The sequence below is a fragment of the Mytilus trossulus genome, chromosome 3 (genome assembly GCF_036588685.1).
Source record: "Mytilus trossulus isolate FHL-02 chromosome 3, PNRI_Mtr1.1.1.hap1, whole genome shotgun sequence".
NCBI classification, from domain to species: Eukaryota; Metazoa; Mollusca; class Bivalvia; order Mytilida; family Mytilidae; genus Mytilus; species Mytilus trossulus.
The window spans coordinates 78,247,007-78,254,425 of NC_086375.1; positions in this window are offsets into that span (position 1 = coordinate 78,247,007).

A 7,419-nucleotide genomic window follows, 5' to 3' on the forward strand; every position below is an offset into this window, starting at 1 on the left:
AATGACCTTTTGAATACCAGCATTTAAATCGAAATCAAATAGACTGGAATAACTTGATTTAACGGGTTCATCCGACACACTAACTGTTGTAGTTTCGTATTGCTTGGTCGTATCTAGTGAATGCGTAGGGGTCATCAAACGTTCAGTCCTTGCCCGGATCTCGTCAATCGATTGCACATATCTTTTCATTGAAGTGATACTATCTGAGGTCGTAATATCAGTTTCTTCTTTGTCTTTGATACTTTTTATTTTCTCAGTAGGAGTTCGTGACAGATCTTCGCTATCGGGTATTTGTCCAGTAGAGAAATGAGACTCAATAGTTTTATTTTTGTTGTTGAATTGTTGGTGGACATCTTGAGTATCACTTAAAATGAATTTTGCATCTTTATATTCATACCCTTCATGATGTGAACTGGTATCATGTGATGCAAAAGGTTGATCTTTCTGATATTCCATCTTTGCGTCATATTGAGTGGTGTCCTCAAAGGCTTGCTTTGAGGTCACCAAACCTGAATCTTTTGCTCTTTTCACATCTCTTGTAACCATATCTCTTTTCCTAGATAGTCCTTTGTGTTTTGTAGCGGTGTATTCCTTTTCTCGTTCTTTAATACTTGACACATGCTCAGTGGACGTTTCAGACTGGGTGTCATTTACGGTGATTTGGTCAGAAATAATATTTTCTTGGCTGTATATGTTCTGGTCAACTTGATAGTGTTCATACAATGAACTGGTATCCCTTGCTATAGCAGTTTGATCCGACAAATTGTCAAGTTTAGAGTCGTATTCAGCGATGTCGTCGACAGTATGCTTAGAGGTTATCAAACGATCATCTCTTGTTCTTTTCTGATCGGTTGATACTATATCTCTTTTCCTTAATTTCTCACGGTCTCTTGTGGCGATATATGTCCTTTCTCTTTCTTTTCTTCTTGACATATGAGCAGTGGAAGTTTCAGATTGTTTGTCGCTTTCAATGATTTCGTCAGAAATATCAAGAGGTACACTATTTATATATTCTTGGTTGAATATGTTCTGGTCAACTTGATATTTGTCATCCAATGAACTGGTATCGCTTGCGATTACGGGTTGAACTGACAGATTGTCCGCTTTTGTGTCGGATTCAGCAGTGTCATGAACAGCTTGTCTGGAGGTTATCAAACCAGAATCTTTAGCTTTCTTTTCATTTCTTGGTACCATATCACTTTTAATTAATATCTTTTTGTCTGTTTTGGAAGAATGTGCTTGATCATTTTCTCCTGTACTTGTTCTTTTCGCAGTAGAAGGTTGAGATTGCTTGCCACTTCCGGTAATGTTAACGGCAATCGTATGAGGTTGAATATTCATATTTCTATCCCTGTCTATTTTTAGGTCATCTTTGGAATCACTTAGAATGACATTTTGAATACCAGCATTTAAATCAAAATCAAATAAACTGGAATAACTTGATTTAACGGGTTCATCCAACACACTGACTGTTGTAGTTTTGTATTCCTTGGTAGTATCTACTAAATGCGTAGGGGTCATCAAACGTTCAGTCCTTGCCCGGATCTCGTCAATCGATTGCACATATCTTTTCATTGAAGTGATACTATCTGAGATCGTAATATCAGTTTCTTCTTTGTGTTTGATACTTTTTATTTGCTCAGTAGGAGTTCGTGACAGATTTTCGCTATCGGTTATTTGTCCAGCAGAAAAATGAGACTCAATAGTTTCATTTTCTTTGTTGAATTGTTGGTTGACATCTTGAGTATCACTTAAAATGATTTTTGCATCTTTATCTTCATACTCTGCATGACGTGAACTGGTATCACGTGATACAACAGGTTGATCCGTCTGATATTCCAATTTTGGGTCATATTGAGCTGTGTCCCCAAAGGCTTGCTTTGAGGTGATCAAACCCGAATCTCTTGCTCTTTCACTTTTAACATCTGTTGAAACTATATCACTTTTTGTAAATATTCTTTCGTCTTTATTAGCGGTGTGTTCCTTTTCTCTTTCTTTAATACTTGACACATGCTCAGTTGTCTTTTCAGATTGGCTGTCCTTTTCGGTGATTTGGTCAGAAATAATATTGTCTTGGCTGTATATGTCCTGGTCAACTTGATAGGTTTCATGCAATGAACTAGTATTGCTAGCTAAAGCAGTTTGATCCGACATATTATCCGTTTTAGAGTCGTAATCAGCTGTTTCGTCGACAGCATGCTTAGAGGTTATCAAACGATCATCTCTTGTTTTTTTCTCATCAGTTGCCACTATTTCTCTTTTCCTTAATACCGCTCTATCTTTTGTGACGGTATGTGTTCTTTCTCTTTCTTTTCTCCTTGACACATGTTCAGTGGAAGTTTCAGATTGTTTGTCGCTTTCAGTGATTTCGTCAGAATTATCCAGAGGAACAATATTTGTATTTTCTTGGCTGTAAATGGTTCGGTCAGCTTGATAGTGTTCATGCAATGAATTGGTTTCACTTGCTATAACGGGTTGAACCGACAGATGGTCCGCTTTTGTGTCGGATTCAGCAGTGTCATGGACAACTTGCCTGGAGGTTATTAAACCTGAATCTCTAGCTTTCTCTTTATCTCTTGGTACCATATCACTTTTTATTGATATCTTTCTGACTGTTTTGGAAGAATGTTCTTGATCTTTTGCTCTTGTGCCTTTTCTTTTCGCAGTAGAAGTTTGAGACTGCTTGCCGCTTTCGGTTATGTTATCGGCAATGGTATGAGGTGTAATGGTTATATTTTTATCCCTGTCCATTTTCATGTCATTTTTAGTATCACTTAAAACGAACTTTTGAATACCAGCGTTTAAATCGAAATCAAATAGACTGGAATAACTTGATTTAATGGGTTCATCTGACACATTGACTGTTGTAGATTGGCATTCTGTGGTAGTATCTACAGATCGCGTAGGGGTCATATCAGTTTCTTCTTTGTGCTTGATACTTGTTATTTTCTCAGTAGGAGTTCGTGACAGATTTTCGCTATCGGTTATTTGTCCAGCAGAAAAATGAGGCTCAATAGTTTCATTTTCTTTGTTGAATTGTTGGTTGACATCTTGAGTAACGCTTAAAATGATTTTTGCATCTTTCTCTTCATAGTGGTCATGACGTGAACTGGTATCACGTGATACAACAGGTTGATCCGTCTGATATTCCAATTTTGGGTCATATTGAGCTTTGTCCTCGAAGGCTTGCTTTGAGGAAATCAAACCTGAATCTCCAGCTCTTTCACTTTTAACATCTGTTGAAACTATATCACTTTTTGTAAATATTCTTTCGTCTTTATTAGCGGTGTGTTCCTTTTCTCTTTCTTTAATACTTGACACATGGGTGTCCTTCTCGGTGATTTGGTCAGAAATGATATTTGCTTGGCTGTATATGTTCTGGTCAACATGATAGGTTTCATGCAATGAACTTTCATTCCTTGCTATAGCAGTCTGATTCGACAGATTGTCCGTTTTATAGTCGTATTCAGCGGTGTCGTCGATAGTATGCTTAGAGATCATCAAAGGATCATCTCTTGTTCTTTTCTCATCAGTTGCTACTACTTCTCTTTTCTTTAGAACATCTCTGTCTCGTGTGGCGGTATGTGTTCTTTCTCTTTCTTTTCTCCTTGACACAGGCTCAGTGGAAGTTTCCGTTTGTTTGCCGCTTTCAGTGATTTCTTCAGAAATATTAAGAGGTAAAACATTCATATTTTCTTGGCTGTATATGTTCTGGTCAACTTGATAGTGTTCATGCAATGAACTGGTTTCACTTGCTATAACGGGTTTAACCGACAGATGGTCAACTCTCGTCTCTGTTTCAGCAGTGTCATCGACAGCTTGGCTGGAGGTTATCAATCCTGAATCTCGAGCTATCTTTTCATCTCTTGGTACCGTATCCGTTTTCATTAATATCTTTCTGTCTGTTTTGGAAGAATGAGCTTGATCTTTTTCTCCTGTACTTGTTCTTTTCGCAGTAGAAGTTTGAGATTGGTTGCCGCTTCCGGAAATTTTATCGACAATGGTTTGCGGTTTTATGGCTATATTTTCATCCCTGTCCATGTGCATGTCATCCTTAGAATCGGTTAGAACGAACTTTTGAATACCAGCGTTTAAATCGAAATCAAATAAACTGGAATAACTTGATTTAACGGGTTCATCCGAAACACTGACTGTTGTAGTTTTGTATTCCGTGGTAGTATCTAGTGAATGCGTAGGGGTCATCAAACGTTCAGTCCTTGCCCGGATATCGTCAATCGATTGCACATATCTTTTCAATGACGACATACTTTCTGAGGTCGTAATATCAATTTCTTCTTTGTCTTTGATACTTGTTATTTGCTCAGTAGCAGTTCGGGAAAGATTTTCGCTATCGGTTATTTGACCAGCAGATAAATGAGGCTCAATAGTTTCATTTTCTTTGTTGAATTGTTGGTGGACATCTTGAGTATCGCTTAAAATGGTTTTTGTATCTTTATCTTCATACTCTCCATAACGTGAACTGGTATCACGTGATAAAACAGGTTGATCTGTCTGATATTCCAATTTTGGGTCATATTGAGCTGTGTCCTCGAAGGCTTGCTTTGAGGAAATCAAACCTGAGTCTCCAGCTCTTTTACCTTTAACATCTGTTGAAATCATATCGGTTTTTCTAAACATTCTTTCGTCTTTTTTAGCGATGTGTTCCTTTTCTCTTTCTTCAATACTTGACACATGCTCAGTGGTCGTTTCAGACTGGGTGTCCTTATCGGTGATTTGGTCAGGAATAATATTTGCTTGGCTGTATATGTTCTTGTCAACATGATAGGTTTCATGCAATGAACTTGCATTCCTTGCTATAGCAGTCTGATTCGACAGATTGTCCGTTTTATAGTCGTATTCAGCGGTGTCATCAGTATGCTTAGAGATCATCAAAGGATCATCTCTTGTTCTTTTCTCATCAGTTGCTACTATTTCTCTTTTCTTTAGAACCTCTCTGTCTCTTGTGGCGGTATGTGTTCTTTCTCTTTCTTTTCTCCTTGACACAGGCTCAGTGGAAGTTTCCGTTTGTTTGCCGCTTTCAGTGATTTCTTCAGAAATATTAAGAGGTACAACATTCATATTTTCTTGGCTGTATATGTTCTGGTCAACTTGATAGTGTTCATGCAATGAATTGGTTTCACTTGCTATAACGGGTTTAACCGACAGATGGTCAACTCTCGTCTCTGTTTCAGCAGTGTCATCGACAGCTTGGCTGGAGGTTATCAAACCTGAATCTCTAGCTTTCTTTTCATCTCTTGGTACCGTATCAGTTTTCATTAATATCTTTCTGTCTGTTTTGGAAGAATGAGCTTGATCTTTTTCTCCTGTACTTGTTCTTTTCGCAGTAGAAGTTTGAGATTGGTTGCCGCTTCCGGAAATTTTATCAACAATGGTTTGCGGTTTTATGGCTATATTTTCATCCCTGTCCATGTGCATGTCATCCTTAGAATCGGTTAGAACGAACTTTTGAATACCAGCGTTTAAATCAAAATCAAATAAACTGGAATAACTTGATTTAACGGGTTCATCCGAAACACTGACTGTTGTAGTTTTATATTCCGTGGTAGTATCTAGTGAATGCGTAGGGGTCATCAAACGTTCAGTCCTTGCCCGGATATCGTCAATCGATTGCACATATCTTTTCAATGAAGACATACTTTCTGAGGTCGTAATATCAATTTCTTCTTTGTCTTTGATACTTGTTATTTGCTCAGTAGCAGTTCGGGAAAGATTTTCGCTATCGATTATTTGACCAGCAGATAAATGAGGCTCAATAGTTTCATTTTCTTTGTTGAATTGTTGGTGGAGATCTTGAGTATCGCTTAAAATGGTTTTTGTATCTTTATCTTCATACTCTCCATAACGTGAACTGGTATCACGTGATACAACAGGTTGATCCGTCTGATATTCCAATTTTGGGTCATATTGAGCTGTGTCCTCGAATGCTTGCTTTGAGGAAATCAAACCTGAGTCTCCAGCTCTTTTACCTATTACATCTGTTGAAATCATATCGGTTTTTCTAAACATTCTTTCGTCTTTTTTAGCGATGTGTTCCTTTTCTCTTTCTTCAATACTTGACACATGCTCAGTGGTCGTTTCAGACTGGGTGTCCTTATCGGTGATTTGGTCAGGAATAATATTTGCTTGGCTGTATATGTTCTTGTCAACATGATAGGTTTCATGCAATGAACTTGCATTCCTTGCTATAGCAGTCTGATTCGACAGATTGTCCGTTTTATAGTCGTATTCAGCGGTGTCGTCGACAGTATGCTTAGAGATCATCAAAGGATCATCTCTTGTTCTTTTCTCATCAGTTGCTACTATTTCTCCTTTCTTTAGAACCTCTCTGTCTCTTGTGGCGGTATGTGTTCTTTCTCTTTCTTTTCTCCTTGACACAGGCTCAGTGGAAGTTTCCGTTTGTTTGCCGCTTTCAGTGATTTCTTCAGAAATATTAAGAGGTACAACATTCATATTTTCTTGGCTGTATATGTTCTGGTCAACTTGATAGTGTTCATGCAATGAACTGGTTTCACTTGCTATAACGGGTTTAACCGACAGATGGTCAACTCTCGTCTCTGTTTCAGCAGTGTCATCGACAGCTTGGCTGGAGGTTATCAAACCTGAATCTCGAGCTTTCTTTTCATCTCTTGGTACCGTATCACTTTTCATTAATATCTTTCTGTCTGTTTTGGAAGAATGAGCTTGATCTTTTTCTCCTGTACTTGTTCTTTTCGCAGTAGAAGTTTGAGATTGGTTGCCGCTTCCGGAAATTTTATCAATAATGGTTTGCGGTTTTATGGCTATATTTTCATCCCTGTCCATGTGCATGTCATCCTTAGAATCGGTTAGAACGAACTTTTGAATACCAGCGTTTAAATCGAAATCAAATAAACTGGAATAACTTGATTTAACGGGTTCATCCGAAACACTGACTGTTGTAGTTTTATATTCCGTGGTAGTCTCTAGTGAATGCGTAGGGGTCATCAAACGTTCAGTCCTTGCCCGGATATCGTCAATCGATTGCACATATCTTTTCAATGACGACATACTTTCTGAGGTCGTAATATCAATTTCTTCTTTGTCTTTGATACTTGTTATTTGCTCAGTAGCAGTTCGGGAAAGATTTTCGCTATCGGTTATTTGACCAGCAGATAAATGAGGCTCAATAGTTTCATTTTCTTTGTTGAATTGTTGGTGGAGATCTTGAGTATCGCTTAAAATGGTTTTTGTATCTTTATCTTCATACTCTCCATAACGTGAACTGGTATCACGTGATACAACAGGTTGATCCGTCTGATATTCCAATTTTGGGTCATATTGAGCTGTGTCCTCGAATGCTTGCTTTGAGGAAATCAAACCTGAGTCTCCAGCTCTTTTACCTATTACATCTGTTGAAACCACATCACTTTTTGTAAATAT